General features: G+C 34.9%; 1 protein-coding gene across 1 annotated transcript in view; it reads left to right on the top strand.

Moving 5' to 3' along the window:
- The window catches only part of CNTN5 (contactin 5), a 269,147-nt gene that overhangs the window by 117,748 nt on the left and 134,607 nt on the right, over positions 1 to 16,792 (top strand). The window lies entirely within an intron of this gene.

The raw sequence follows: 16,792 nt of genomic DNA, 5'->3' as shown, positions 1-16,792 counted from the left end.
TGGGAAAATGGATTAAACAGAACATAGTTAAAGGTGGTGATTAGAAAAAGTAAACCTACTTCATGCCTGTCTCCTACTGTATTTAGACTTTCCAATAAGCTAGAATCAAGGCAATGGATATAAGAGATATTTAAAATATGGAATAGATCCAACGTGACCAATTTGTTATATGGGAAAAAGAACAGTACATGATGTTTCTGAGTTAATAGTCTGAATTATGTCTTCAGCTTTAAGAAAGAAATTCTCTAGGTTTTCTTTCTCTGGGCGTAGTTACTTCATGTACAAAATAAAGGATTTTATGATGGTTCTTAACCTTTGTTTTCATCACAGAATTTCTTGAGAATCTGAAGAAAAATACACACTGTTTCCACAAAAATAGGTCCATGCACACTCAGAACTTCTCATACAAATTCATATGAAATAGGAAACATTGAAGTGAGAAGACTATTTATAAAAGACTGTGAGTATGGTTATGTATACATTAAGTTTGACATGTCCATGACAAATCCTTGTAGAGATGAACTTCAGAAAGGGGACAATACAATTCTGTTGTTTGGGGTTTTTTTGTCATTATTGTTGTTTTAATCTCTGGCACCTTTGAATATCTAGCTGACAAAAAGGCCGCCTCTTTCCTGTCTTCCATCAGAGCCTGAAGGGTCTGAAATTATGGGGTGGCTCAGCACAAAGGCTCTGCAGTTTCTTCAGGATGCTTGCAGGGATGCTGAGAGCCAGGGGTGGAAGTCCATTAATTAAAGTAACTTCTGCACTTAAGCTTTCCCCCTCCAGTTCTAAAAGCTGTCACACATGTCTCTCTGGGTCACCTCACTCCTTCCTTCCAGCTAAGCTGCCTCTAAAGAGAAGAGCATGGTGACAGCACAGCCCGCCTTGACTGTGTATTGCCCTTAGCTTTTTAAAAATCTTACAGATCAAGTTAAAGAGTATGAATTTCTCTCATTTTCATCATCTTTAGGAAACATGTGTCTTCTCTTGTTACCCTTGAGTTTCTCCTCTGTCAGCTTCTATTGTAGGTCAGAGCTGCCACTAAGTGTGTGATCTTATGCAAAGCTTTCTTTTCATATTTCCTTTGGGTCAGTGCATAGTGGTTGAAAGCACAGTACAAATTTTGAAATCTAGCAGGCCCACTTTAAAATCCTTCCCAGTTATTTCAGACTTCTGTGCCTTATTTTCTTCCTCTCCTTGTATCAAATGAATGTAAAAATATATCCTGGGGTCTTTGTAAGAATTAAGATACTGTATCAAAAGTGCTTTGTATAGGGCTTAGCAAATAGTAAGAGCTTAATAAATGTTATCAAAGCAAACTATTGCCATTGCATAGAAAAGAAATTTGAAGTGCTCTGGACCTCAATTTCTTCATGTATAAAGTAAAGCTGTTCAATTACATTCAATTTTATTTATTATCCATTTATTGAGTATCCAGTACTTGAAAAGCACTAGACTAAATGCCAGTTACTGTATCATTTGTGAAAACAAGTGAAGGAGGTTGCAAGTTACTCCTGAAGCCACTGGCAGGCAAACAACAAATCAAAGAGCCTGCTAATCAGGGCTCCATCAATTGCTGAATAGCCTTGATCAAGGCAGTAAGTGGTAATGAACCACAGTTTTCTCATTGGTAAATGAGACCAACAATATGTAACTCACGTAGTGGTTAGAAGCATTACATGAAATAAAGTGTGGAAGAATTAGTACAATGCCTGACGCGTTAAAAGTGGTCAGTAAATGTTTATCATTTGAGGAATCCATTTTAAGACTTTCATGGGTCCTAGGCTCTCTTATTTTTAAAAAGCCCATCCCACGTGATATTAAAAATAATAAAATATACCAACATAGTACAAAAAAATGTACTTTTTGCTGTAAAATGTTTTAAATTATTTCTTTAAGGAAGTGTTAATATAATAGTAAAATCTTTATTATATTTTTATGATAGTAACTTTTTAATATAACAATGAAGAGGTAAGTTGATTTTGACAAATTGTTACAATATTGCATTGTATTATTTTCAACACTGTAGTTATTTTTACTTTTTAAGCCAGTAGTTCCCCTCCGCCGCCCTCCCCCCCACCCCCCAGGTCTCAGATCTTTATGCTGGTCCTTGAAAATGTTGAAACTACAGTGTTCCGTGGATAAAACAACCTGTCTATTGCCTACTGAGTGAAAATGCAGGGAGTGCTATGATGTAGCTCTGAGGAAGCAAAAATGACGGAAGGAATAGTTCTAGCTAAAGAGGATTAAAGATGAATTCAGGTAGATCATGCATTTCAGCATGCAGAAATAAGTAGGAATAGGACCATTGAGAAGCATGTAGTCTTGTATGTCTAGAGCAATGGTCTCTAAAGAGAGGTTTTAACAATTCAGAGAATGTGCGAAGGATCCATTAGGGGAAGGGAGGAGAGCGAGGAGAAAATGGTATAACATATTTGCTTTTACTTCTCATTCTAATTTCTAGTTATTGTTTGTTTTACTAAGTTTCTAGTATATTAGTATAGTACCATGTGTGTGTGTGTGATGCATATGCAATTTACAAGTGAAATGAAACACACATACTAAGAGTGCGTGACACATTACCTGTAGAGTACAGGGCAGGAGATAATAAAAGTTATGGCCATTTGGCGAAGATCTTCAACTGTCCTACTAAGGAGTTTGTTATTGTATAGGCATGGGGAGCCATGAAAAGTTTAGGCAATAGAGTTATCAAATCTGTAATTTAAGAAATTAAATCCAAAAGCAATTTGCAATTTGAGTAGAAGGAGTAAACACTAGAGTTCTGAGAAGTAATTAAGAAAAAAAATTCAGTAGGCTTATCCATAGGTCATTTTACCTATCCCCCTCTCGAAGCAGGTTAAGGACAAGATAACTAATTTTCAGCCCTCAGATGAGATGTCACCTCCTTTGAGATGCCATTCCTAACCATGCACACATCCCTCATGCTGGTGAACCTCACCTGCTACCTACTCCAAATAGCTCCCTGTACTTTCGCCTTTCCGGAATTGATTACACTGAATAGTAATAGCCTATTTACTTGTCTGACTATTCTTTTTTATACCCTGTGGTTCCTCAGGTAAGAACTGGGTCTTATTCATAATCAAATCCCAGAAACGTTCCACAGTGCCTAGAGTATAGGAGCTATTCAATAAGTAGTTGATGAATCTGACTGAAACATTTCACTCTTTTCCCAACTTCCAGCCATTCAGTGAACTAATTCCTATTACTCTTTTAGATCTCTGCTTAGATATCACTTTCTCCAGAAAAGTGTGTTTCCATTTAGCACTTATCTCCTTTAATTATATTTTGATATATATTCTGTCTCCTATTTAGAGGAAGGCTGTTTGATTCACGAAAACAGAAAACTGAGGTGTTTTAAATTACTGCAGTGTTACTTAGTGTTTTAAGTTACTATTAGTGTTAAATCTTGTATATCCATACTCTTCTGGGAATATTGTGAGGAGGTCCTGTGGTGTGAAGGAGATGACATACACACTTTACCCAGATCACCTCTAAGACTCTTAGCTTTGAGATGGGAAAAGCCTCTGCACAGCTTCTCTCTTCCTGGTCCAGGTTCTCTCCTCTGACCTAGTTTATAGCCACATCCCCACCCTGTAGTCAGTGTAAAAATCTGGAAGGTTCCTCATTTCAAAGGAGAGTAAGTCTTATCCACAGAAACTAAGTAGAGTCAAAAGCAAAGGGAACCAATATTTGTCAGCTTCTGTGACCCCATCTGTTCTCTGGATCACAAACACCTTGTCAATATGCTGTAGCAAAACCCTCAGGCAAACTCCCTCTTCCACCACAGGGTGGAATGGCACCTCCACTATCGATTAGTGGTTCCTGACCAGCACAGCTGCCCTCATGCCTCTCCAAACCTTCTTAGCTGTTTTTTCCTAAAAGTAAAACCACTGCTCCAGTCTGGTTCATCTTTTTTCTATCTTGTAAACATACCATTTCCACTTCTGATTTCTCCCCTTTTGCTCATTTAGCTTCTTCTTTTTTTTTTTTTTTCTAAAAAGCTTTTTCTACCTCCTTCTTCCTACGCATTTTTAAAGATCCATATCAAACCTTGTCCACTTTTTACTGAGCTTCTCTAGGTTTTATTGGTCTTCTCTTCTGAACTGCATAAGAATTATAGCCTCATACATAATTTTATCATTCTGTAGTCCTTGTGCAAACAATTAAATTGTTATGACTTTACGGACAGAGATTGTGCCTTAAAACTTCCTTTACATCTTCTACTATGTTTGGCATAGCATAAGATATACAGTAATTATTACTGCTGTTCACCAGACATGTCTGGCATTTCTTCTAGACATATGGTAATATTGTCCTCCTTTGCTATTCTGAAGTCAGATGAGGCCACGTGCCTTGCTTTGACCAATAAAGAGTAAGTAGAAATGTCGTATGTCACTTCCATGTGGTAACTTTAAAAGTCATTGTTTGGTTTGCTATATCCTATTTTTTCTGTCTTGGTAACCAAAGAACCACTTCAGCCTGGATCCCTGAATGAAGGTGACATACTGATGAACTCTCCAGCTGACTCAATGAAAGGCATCCAAAGGTCTGATGTCAGTTGTTGATGGCCCTGAGGGAGTCAGCTGTAAAGGGCATAGCATTGGTACCATGAGCAACAGATCCTAGGCCAGTCGAGCACATGAGCAATCAGAAACAACAGAGAAGACTCCTACAGAACATGCAACTTCTTCACTCCTAACGTCAGCATGATCTTCCTCCTTTTGTAGTACAGCAAAAGTACTGGTGCACAAAATGCTTATAAAACTGTTAGAGTGAGCCAAGTGAAATTGCCATTTTTGCAGGATAAAAACAGCCAAGTAATAGAAATTTCATATAGTTCAACCAAAGAGACATTGGACCAGGAGAAGAAAATATAGAATATCTGTGAGAAGAAATGTAGCATTCTTGAATGAGCTATTGAATTGTATAATATCTGACAATAATAATTTCTCTGGTAATAATTTAAATTTGCTTGAATTTACCTGTTTATACCTGAGAGATGATGATATACTAGACTTGACCTGTTATTATATTATAAACATACTGGACTAATTATAGTTTATCCATGGCTAAGTCAGAATTGAAAAATCAAAAGCCAAGAAAAAATTGCATTTACACAAATAACAAAGAAAATTTCTCTTTTACAACTACATCGTCCAGCTTAAAAATCATTTTTTGAACTCACCGAAGAAGTAGGTAATCTGAATAGCCCTATATATCTTTTTAAATTTGAAATTATAGTTTTAAACCTTCTCACAAAGAAAACTTCAGGTCTAAATGGCTTTACTGGAAAATTCTACCAAACATTGAAGAAAGAAATAATGCAACTTTATACAAACTCTTCCAGAGATTTAAAGAGGAGGGGATACATCCCAAACCATTACACAAGTCCAGCATTATTCTGAAACACAAACCAGACAGAAACATCAGAAGAAAATAAAACTATGGGCAGTATCTCTTAAGAACCCAGATGCAAAATTTTTAGTAATACAATCTTGACAAAGAAGAATAAAGTAAGAAGAATTACTGCTCCTGGTATTAAGAAATATTATATATCTACAGTAATCAAGATGATGTGGTATTGGTGGAAGAATTGGCAAATAGATCAATAGACCAAAGTAGAGAACCCCAAAATAGACCCACACAAATATGCTCCATTGATTTTTCACAAAAGCAAAAAGCAATTCAGCAGAGGAAGAACAGCCTTTTGAAAAATGGTGCTGGCACTATTGGACATCCTGAGGACAAAGCAAAATAAAAACCAAAAAAAACACTTCAGCCTAAGTCTCACGCATATACAAAAATTAACTCACAGAAAGAGAAATATCACATGTTCTCACTTATTTGTGGGAGCTAAAAATAAATAAATAAATACACAAATAACCTGGGGGGGGAGAATACGCAACAATTACAATTCCTTGAAGTTGATACAACAAGCGAACAGAAAGGAGATTGTTGGGAGGGAGGGGAGAGAAGGAGGAGGGAGGGAGGTTTTGGTAATGGGCCACAATAATTAACCACATTGTATATTGACAAAATAAAATAAAGTTAAAAAAATAACTCAAAATGGATCAAAGACTTAAATGTAAATGTAATATTATAAAAGTTTTTTTTTTTTTTTTAAATACAGGAGGAAATCTTAACTATCTAGGGCTAAGCAAAGAGTTCTCCTATTTGATACCAAGAGGACAATTATAAAAGAAAAATTGATGAATTGAACCTCAAACATTAAAACCTCTTGCTCTGTGAAAACTCATATTAAAGGATAAAAGAACAAGCTACACACTGGCAGAAAATATTTTCAAGTCATGTATCCAGCAAAGGACTAGTATCTAGAATATATAAAGAATGGTCAACAGTTAACAGGAAAAACTCAATCCAATTAGAAGATGGACAGAAGATATGAAGAGACATTTCACCAAAGAGGATACATAGGTAGAAAAGAAGCATATGAAAAGATGTTCAACATCATTAACAATTAGAAAAATGCAAATTAAAAACACAACGAAATATCTATATGTACCTATTGAAATGGCAAAAACAAACAGAAAATAGGAAAACCACTCTATGCTAGCTGGTGATGATGTAAACAAATATGCTCTTGAGCATTTATCCCAGAGAAATTAAAACTTGTGTTCATGCAAAAACCTGTATATGAATGCTCATGGAAATTTTATCTGTAATATCAGAAAGTAGAAGCCACGCAGATTCCCTTCAACAGGTGAATGGTTAAGCAAACTATGGCATATTCATACCATGGGGTACTACTGAACTATAAAAAGAACTGTACATGCAAAAACTTGGATGAATTTCCAGTGAATTAAGCAAAGTGAGTGAAAAAGCCAATCCCCCAAAAGCTACATACTATAAGATTCCACTTATTTAAGATGTTTTGAAATGAAAAAAAAGAAAAAATTAGAGATGGAGGGCAATTAATGGTTGCTAGGGATTAAGAACTGGGTTTGGGGCAGGGGATGAAGGTGGGTGTGGTTAAAAAATGGAATATGAAGAATCATTGTGCGGCTAGAACTGTTGATTGTGGTGGCATAAACCCAAACCCAACTAGGTGAAAAAAACTGTGTAGAACTTAAAACACACACACACACACAAATAAGTAAATTAAAACTGGGAAAAAATCTAAATAAGATCAATGGATCAAATCAATATCCTGGTTATGATATTATACTCTAATTTTGCAAAATATTATCTTTGGGGGATATTGGGGAAAAAACATACAGGGGATTTCTGAATTATTTGTTAAACTCATGTGTGACTCTATAATTATCTTTAAAAGTGTGGTGTTGATAACACCAAGGTCAGGGTTCGATCCCTGTTACAGGCCAGCTGCTAAAAAAAAAAATAAAAAGGACAATGTGTACAATAAAATTGATAAATTGGACTTTGTCAACATAAGGAACTTCTGCTGGTAGAAAAATACTGAGACATGTCACAGACTGGTGGAAAATATTTGCACATCTCATCTCATACCTAAAAAAGGAGTTATTTCTAGACTATAAAAGAATTCTCAAAACTCAAAATAAAAAAAACTAAATAATCCCATAAAAATGGGTGAATATTTAAACAATCACTTTATCAAAGAAGATATACAGATGAGAAGTAAGCAAATGAGAAGAGGCTCAACATCATTGGTCACTGGGGTAATGCAACTTAAAACCACAATGAGATTTTACTACCTACTTATTACAATAAATAAAACAAAGACAAACCATACCAAGGACTGTCAGAACTCTCACATGTGGCTGTTAGGAATGAGAAGTGGTACAAATATTTGGAAAGAGCCTGGCAACTTCTTAAAAAGGTTGGCATAAACATAAACTAGATGATCTAGTTATTACAGTCCTAAGTATTTACCCCCAAACACCCTACATAGCTGAAGTTTATGCATTACATAACTTCCAGGTACTCTCTACATTTATATTTTTGAGTAAATTTTAGATTAGTCTATCACACAACACTACTAAAGTACAACATTGTACATATATTATCTAGTTAATACTGTAAAAGAACTACTTAGATATTATTATGAGGGTTTTACCTTTAAGGAAAGAGATTAAGTAACTTCGCTTAAAATCATACACATACTAGTCAATGGCTGTGATTTGAATACAACCTTCTCTGACTTTAAAACATTTAGTGTTAATTAATGATTAATGATTATTATATGATATGATATGATATGACATGACATTGCATGACATGACATGACATGATATGATATGATATGATACCCACTATGGTATGATACCAGGAAGGAAATCTAATCTGGGGAAGGGGGGCTGCATACCAAGGAATGTGAGTGGCTTCTAGAGGCTGAGAGCAGCCCCCAGCTGACAGGGAAATAGGGACACACACAAGACATGAATTCCACTTACAACCAGAATGAGCTTGGAAGTATATTGTTCCCCAGAGCTTCCTGGTAAGAGTCTAGCCTAGTCAGCACCTCGATTTTAGCCTTTTGAGACCCTAAGAAAAGAGTCCAGTTAAGCACCCCCAACATATGCTCTTCTAACCTAAGGAATAAATGGATGTTGAGTTAATTAACAGGTATTGTTCTAACCTGCTAAGTTTGTAGTAATGTGTTAAGTAGCAGTAGAAAATTATTACAAGTGCTTACTGGTGTGTGACACATGAGAATCTTCCATAAATTATATTTCTAAATCATGGTCTCCAACAAGGTCTCCAACAAGGTCTCCAACAAGTCATTTTAACTTAAGGAGGTTTTAGTTCCTTGATCTGTAAAATGAGGTTTGGCTAACTAAGTTACAAATTTCACTCTAAACTTGCATAAGTCTAAGAATTCATTTCTAATTTTGCAACTATTTTGGCACATCTTGATCAGGCATCTTCCATTCACCTCTCCATGTCCATTCTCCACCCTTCATTACTCTGCACTATACCCCAGGGGGCTGACCCTAAGGACTGCATCAGTGGGCTCCATTGTCTCCATTAATGGGGCAGTGGGCGGTACCGGCAGGAGATCAGAATGATGAAGAGGAATGAGGTCTGAGTATTTATTTCCTGGCTTTCTACAAGTACACAATGAACAAAGAAGGAAAATGATCCCTAACTTAACCTGGGGATGTGTGGAAGCAGGGGAGGAGGTGGATGAACTGAATTGTGTCTGCCCGAAATTCATATGCTGAAGCCCTAACAGCTAACCTGACTATTTGAGCTAGGATTTTTAAGAGGTAATTAGGGTTAAATGAAGTCATAAGGGTAGAGTCCCAATCCAATGGGATTGGTGAGCTTATGAGATGAGGAAGAGATCTCTCTCTCTCCATGCACATGCACTGAGGAAAGGTCATATGAGCACAGAATGAGAAGGCAGAAGCCTGAAAGTCAGAAAGAGAGCTCTAACCAGTACCCAGCCATCCTGGCACCTGATTTTGGACTTTTTAGTCTCCAGCATTGTGAGAATAAATTTAAATTGTGAGAAGAAGAAATCTAATCTGGAAGTCACAGCATGATCACTAAATAATTTGGCGGCAGGTAAATACATGGTATCCCCAGGCAAGCAGTCTACTTGGAAATACCTAATCTAAACTGTGTAGAGTCTGACAGGCAAGCCAGATGGAAATAGAAGGTCCAGAAAATGGCCCTGAAATGTGGAAATCAATAGGTTTCAAGAAATCCTGTGAGACAGGGGTAAGCACAATGATGTCCTTCATGGGCTGGAGCATTGGACAGATTAACGAGGCAGAGACCCAGTAATTAGGTGCAAGGTGAGAACTGATATACATCTCCAAGTCTAAGCAAAAACTCATGGGGTAGTCTGGAGACCAGAAGATGGTAAGCATGACTTGATCCTAAATGCTAGAATGCTGGTTTACATTTCTAAAATCTCTCCCTACCCCTGAAAACCTTCATCGCACCACTCCTACTCTGAGTCCAAGGATGTCTCAGCAGAATTAATCCGCAAATCCAAAAATTCCAGAATGTTTGAGTCACATGGTAATAGCAGAAGTTAGAAGATAGATACCTTCATCGCACCACTCCTACTCTGAGTCCAAGGATGTCTCAGCAGAATTAATCTGCAAATCCAAAAATTCCAGAATGTTTGAGTCACATGGTAATAGCAGAAGTTAGAAGATAGATGAAGAGGCTGGAAATCTCAAGGAAATATTACTTCATTATTCAATTATCTAAGTAATTATGTGTGCAACATCCAGACATTATAATGTAAATCACATTTGTCATCTAATGATATTTCTTTCTTTTCTAAATTAAAAAAATGACCTCATCTGATAACAATTTGCGCTTTGAATCAGTAGATAGGATTTGGGTTAAGTGACACTGCCACTTGACAGATAAAAAAACATCGTGATATTAAAACTTCTTCATCCCCCAAGTGGATCACTAGCCTAAAGTACAGGGGTGTTCATAAACCATCTTTATGTCGTCTCCTGTCAGAGAGAAAGTGTTCATCCTAAATCAAGAGCTGAAATACTGCCATTGTCTAAGACACATTTATTTCTTTAAAGGAATAGAACTCTTAAGCTAAACTTCTCACATGCTAGGTTAAATTTATTCCAATTGGTAAAATCCATATGTATTCAAGATATTAACAAATTGCACACATTATAGTAGTTTAGATAAATTTCAATAGTCTGTAATTCTTACAAGAGTATGCCTATTTGTTTACAAATAGTACAATTTTTGCTTTCAAATGTATCTTTTTATAGCATGTGTATCTCTGGAATTGAAATGAAATAAATACATCACATTCCATTTTTATAGAAAATAAACACTGTCTAAATAATGAACAGAATTTTTCATTGACCATCTTGAGTGGATTATATAACTTTTAAGAGCACTGTGTTTTCAAAAAAAAAAAAAAGAAAGATCATTTTGACTGTAGTGTGGAAGCTGGATTGAACAGCCAAAGGCAGGTAAGAGATCAATTAGAATCAAATGAGAGAAGTAATAAAATCTTTACCATATGATGTTTTTAAACTGGTATCTTTATTAATGGCAATATGTAAGTATAAATTCATAAGCAGCCTAGAGTCTAATATCAATTGTTCAATTAGAATCAAATGAGAGAAGTAATAAAATCTTTCACTGGAATGGTGACATTAGAGAAAAAGAAAAGTTAAAATAAAATATATTTTGAAAGATTTGGTGATTCCATTGATTGGAGCCTGAGGGAGGAAAAGGGACAAAATATATGGCGTAAGCAATGGGATGTATAAGGATAACTTCCACTGAGATATGGAACAGAAGAGGAGTAACAGGTTAGGGAGGAAAACTTGAGTTCAATCTTGGACACGTGGCATTTGAATGTCCTACGGTATTTATAAGCATAAATAGTTAATAGGAAGTTAATGGTCTGGAGGTCGGGAGAAAAATCTGAACTGGGAAATCTGCTTTGATAATCCTCAGGACACTGATACTTAATGAAGGCATGAAACTGTATAAAGATTGCCAACAGTGAGTACGTTGCATGAAAAGAGAGCACACAAACAGAACAGGATCTATTTAAGGGATAGACCAAAAAAAGAAAATCCTACAAAGGAAATTTCAGGGTCATCAGAAAAGTAGGAAGAATAATGTTAGAATTGATGCTAGCATGCTTTCAGCGTGCATGTGCACTGAGCATTGACTGCAGTGAGCACGTTAAGTGGATTACCAAATGTCAAATTTGAGAGTGTGGGGTCAAGAAAATTAGAGAAAGTGTTCAAGACAGATAGAGCTGACTATAGAGTTTAATGTAGCCAAGACATCAAGTATAGTACAGACTGAAATGTATTTATTGTATTTAATGCAAGGAAATCACTGGAGATTTCAGAAAAGCAATTCCTGAGTAGTGTTGGGGAGCAGTAATGAGTGTATAGTAGGTTTAGAAAGTAATAGATGGAGAGGAAACGTTTTCCATGCCTTTGCTAGCAACTCCATTTTTCAATGTATCCAGGATAGAAAATGTAGAGTCATCTTTGATTGTTTTATCTCATTTGTCTTCTGGTGTTCATTTTAACTGCACAATGACGCTGCACAATGGCTCTTGCTTCTTTGTGGCTCGTCCTTGTTGTGCCTCTTAGAGAGCCATTCTTGTTGAATCCCACTTATACTGCCACACCAATACTCCTGTTCTTGTTTAGGAAAAATGATACCATACCTATTATTTAACACCCAGTTCAAATACTACTAGTTTCAGTAAACATCCTGATAATTTCATATTCAAGCAATCTACTTCTCTTCGAACTCTTTTAAGACTTCATTGGTACCCTTCTAATAATGATTACGACCTTCCGCCTTGAGTATGTATGCATGTCTTATCTCCCTTTCTAGACTGTTAACTTCATGAGGGCAGAAGTCTAATTTATTTTTTATATTGCACATAGTTACTAAAACAGAAGACTTAAATACATATTTTGATTCTGCGTAATTTTGACTATTGGACCTTGAACAAGTCTTACCTAGGTTTTCTGAATATTTTTCTTCCCAAAAGTGATGATAATATTATCTATTCTGCCTGCTTAATATTCAGGATGGTTTTCAGAATTTTTAAAAAAGTGATGTATTTGAAAATGCTTTGAAAATTGTATAATATAAATAATCAAAATATAAAACCTATTATTTAGTTTTTGACTATGCAGAAGTTGCTGTTGTTATTGGTAGTAGTACTATAGTGATTATTCTGTACTGAGAATTGCCACTCTATTTAGACATGCAGTAATTCAGCCTATCACTAGTTTAAAGGTTAATTTCTTTAATTCAGAGCATATAGCACCTGTGGTGAAGTGCCTGCCAATTTATTTTAATGAATAATTCAAGGAACATATATTTTACTCAGAGACTGTTTCTTTCCCTAGGTGTTTTTACTAGAAATATGGCAAGTGAATTAGATCAAGTGTCTGAGCCTAATTGATCGATTTATTGTTTTTTTTATTTTTTGAATACATAATTAATGTGTGCTTATTATACAAATATAAACCATTCTTATATGTAGAACTGAAATTCCAATTCTTGGAAATAACACTTTCAATTTACTTATTATTTATTTAGTTCTGGAAATTCCTCCCCCCGCCCCCTGCACACACACATAAAGCAGCCCTGTTGACACCTTGATTTTAAGCTAGAGACCCAGGTCTGACTTCTAACCTACAGACTGAGAGACAATACATTAGTGTTGCTTAAAACACTAAATTCATGGTAATTTATTAGGCCAGCAATAGAAAACTAATACAGATATGAATATATTTATATGCAGATCTACATAGTTTTGCAAACTCATTTTTCTTAAAAATATGCATAGAGATATTTTCATGTCATTTATAAAGAGTGCTCACTTATGTGCAGTTTTGCACATTTTGGGTCTAGTTTTGTAGGAGAAATTGCTAAAAACAGAATAGCTCTCTCAAATCGTAGGTACACTTTATCAGATGCAGCCAAATTGCCTTTCAAGAAGGTTCATCAATTAATATTCTCAACCAATAATATATGAGTGTCTCTATTCCACATCTATGCCCAAACTGGATATTATCAGTCACATTAATGCCATGGCCTTTTCCTTTTCCAGGAATGAAAATTAATTTTATAACTACTGAGTGCCATTATTTCTTCACTTGCTGAATACCACATGTTTTCACTCACGTGGAAGCTTAACAAGTTGATTTCACATGTATTCTAATGTGACACATTAGTGATTAACACATGATTTTATGAGAATGTCCTCTTGGTCCTAGTAGATGTTCTTAGTGTCTATGATGAATTGACAATATAAAAATTATTAAATCAGAAAATATTTAAAGAAAATTTTGAATAAAAGGTTTATAATCTTGGGTCCCAAAGCTTTGTGTTTGGACTTAACTAACTGAGCCGCTGACTGTACATGTTCAACTGGACATTTCCAGTACCATAGTTGATGGTGTTACCAATACTTACCCCGAGTTGAATTCCCACTGCTCAGTCTCTTCCTACCATTACCACTTTTCCCATCCCATGTTATGAGAGTATTAGTTCCTAAATAACCCAAATGAAAACATAGAGGTATCTTGGGATATTTTACAAATATGTAAAAACTAATATGCAGTGAGTTAAAGTAAGTCTCCAATCAAGTATGACTCAGAGAAGAATTTCAGAGCAAATTCATTAAAAATTACACTTGCTTACCAAGTATCCTCAAATTCTCCAGAAATCCTCCTTGGTTTTTAAATTGTAAAATGTTTTTAATAAACTAAAATTATGAGATACATGTACCCATGACCCATCCAGTTGAATTTAGTCATTTTTTGCCCTAGATGTAAGGTTTTCTGTTTGATTTTGAATATTTTTGTTAGCACCTCTTGTAGAACTTTAAATACCTAACAGGTTGTTACTATTATTATTTGTGTTGCTGCTCTTGTAGTTGATAGTATTATTATTACTATTTTGGTTAGTGAGAGTATATTTTTGGTTAATAACCCAAATCTTTAATAGTTATTGGTCTGTTCTGGTTTCCTATTCTTGAATCTGTTTGGATAATTTATACGGTTTTAAAAATTTAACATCTAAAATTTCTAATATGCTGGCATTAAGTTATTCTTAGTATTCTCTGATGACTATTTAAAAGCTTTTTGTACTTATATTACTTCTTTTCTATTCCTGATATTATTTATTTCTCCTTTTCTCATTTTGCCCTTACTCATTCTTGCCAAAGGCCTATCTATTTTTAATTGTCTATTTTTAAAAAAGACTATCTTTGTTTTTTATTTCATTCATTTCTGCTGTTATCACTATTATTTCCTTTGTTTGTCATTTTGAGTTTATGCTAACATTCACATTTTAACATGGCAGACTTTTTTTTTTTTTTTTTCCGTGTCCGGCAATGGATCGCAACCCTCAGTGTCGCCCCCGTACCTCGCTCAGCCAGTGAGCGGGAACCGGTCTGTATGGGGGATCCAAACCCTCGGCGGGAGCGCCGCCACACTTCCCAAGCGGCGCACTAGCGCATGCGCCACCGGGCCGGCCCTAACATGGCAGACTTTTAAAAATCATTTTATTCTCTATATATTTTATTTTGTTTTGTTTATTTTATTTTTTATTTAAACAGTTGATTATATCTATTTATAGGGTACAGATTTGAATATCAATATATGTGTACAATATTATGCGCCACCGGGCCGGCCCTAACATGGCAGACTTTTAAAAATCATTTTATTCTCTATATATTTTATTTTGTTTTGTTTATTTTATTTTTTATTGAAACAGTTGATTATATCTATTTATAGGGTACAGATTTGAATATCAATATATGTGTACAATANTGAAGAGGCTGGAAATCTCAAGGAAATATTACTTCATTATTCAATTATCTAAGTAATTATGTGTGCAACATCCAGACATTATAATGTAAATCACATTTGTCATCTAATGATATTTCTTTCTTTTCTAAATTAAAAAAATGACCTCATCTGATAACAATTTGCGCTTTGAATCAGTAGATAGGATTTGGGTTAAGTGACACTGCCACTTGACAGATAAAAAAACATCGTGATATTAAAACTTCTTCATCCCCCAAGTGGATCACTAGCCTAAAGTACAGGGGTGTTCATAAACCATCTTTATGTCGTCTCCTGTCAGAGAGAAAGTGTTCATCCTAAATCAAGAGCTGAAATACTGCCATTGTCTAAGACACATTTATTTCTTTAAAGGAATAGAACTCTTAAGCTAAACTTCTCACATGCTAGGTTAAATTTATTCCAATTGGTAAAATCCATATGTATTCAAGATATTAACAAATTGCACACATTATAGTAGTTTAGATAAATTTCAATAGTCTGTAATTCTTACAAGAGTATGCCTATTTGTTTACAAATAGTACAATTTTTGCTTTCAAATGTATCTTTTTATAGCATGTGTATCTCTGGAATTGAAATGAAATAAATACATCACATTCCATTTTTATAGAAAATAAACACTGTCTAAATAATGAACAGAATTTTTCATTGACCATCTTGAGTGGATTATATAACTTTTAAGAGCACTGTGTTTTCCAAATGTCTCAAGCTAGTATCTCTCCTAAACATAAATTACAAAATCAAATTCTCTATTCCTAGTTTGGATTATTTCTAAATTTGTCTTTCTTTCTACACCTCGTAAATCAAGTTTGATCCATATTGAAACCATATGATGTTTTTAAACTTTATTAATGGCAATATGTAAGTATAAATTCATAAGCAGCCTAGAGTCTAATATCAATTGTTATGAAGCTCAGTGCTTCAAATAACCATCAGCTCTAGGTGATTGACAATTGAATACACATTTTTAAACAACATAAAGTATGTTAACTAAACATTTAGCCATTATTCTTTAATCTTAAATAGTTTAATATTATAATATTGCCATAGAATAAAATGTCCTCAGAAATAGAATTCATTAGAATTTTAATTTCAGTGGGGTCACTTGTTCTTACCCAAAGCTAGTGGCATATCAAATAGAACCATAACAGCCGCTTTTATTATTTTTCAGGTTGCTTGTGTAGGTTGATGCACTGGTGAGATAATAGGCTATATTTCAGGGCACAGAAGGGAGAAAAGGACAAAAGTACTAATTAAATTTGAAATTAGTGTATTCCTGGAATGATGAATACACAGGAGAATACGGTAATTCCAAATGTCAACCTCATTTCCAGTGAACTTCTAAAAATTTTTAATAATGTCTTAATTTTTCACCTTCACATAAAACCAAAGGTCCACTTTTAGCAAAGGTTTTGAAGGATCCTAAATACAAACTCAGATATCATGTTTTTATGTTTAAAAAGTGCAGTGCA

This window comes from Galeopterus variegatus, unplaced genomic scaffold (assembly GCF_000696425.1).
Source record: "Galeopterus variegatus unplaced genomic scaffold, G_variegatus-3.0.2 Scaffold4311, whole genome shotgun sequence".
NCBI lineage: Eukaryota > Metazoa > Chordata > Mammalia > Dermoptera > Cynocephalidae > Galeopterus > Galeopterus variegatus.
The sequence above is the reverse complement of the archived record's forward strand: the minus strand, read 5'-3'. Positions and strand labels throughout refer to the sequence as shown.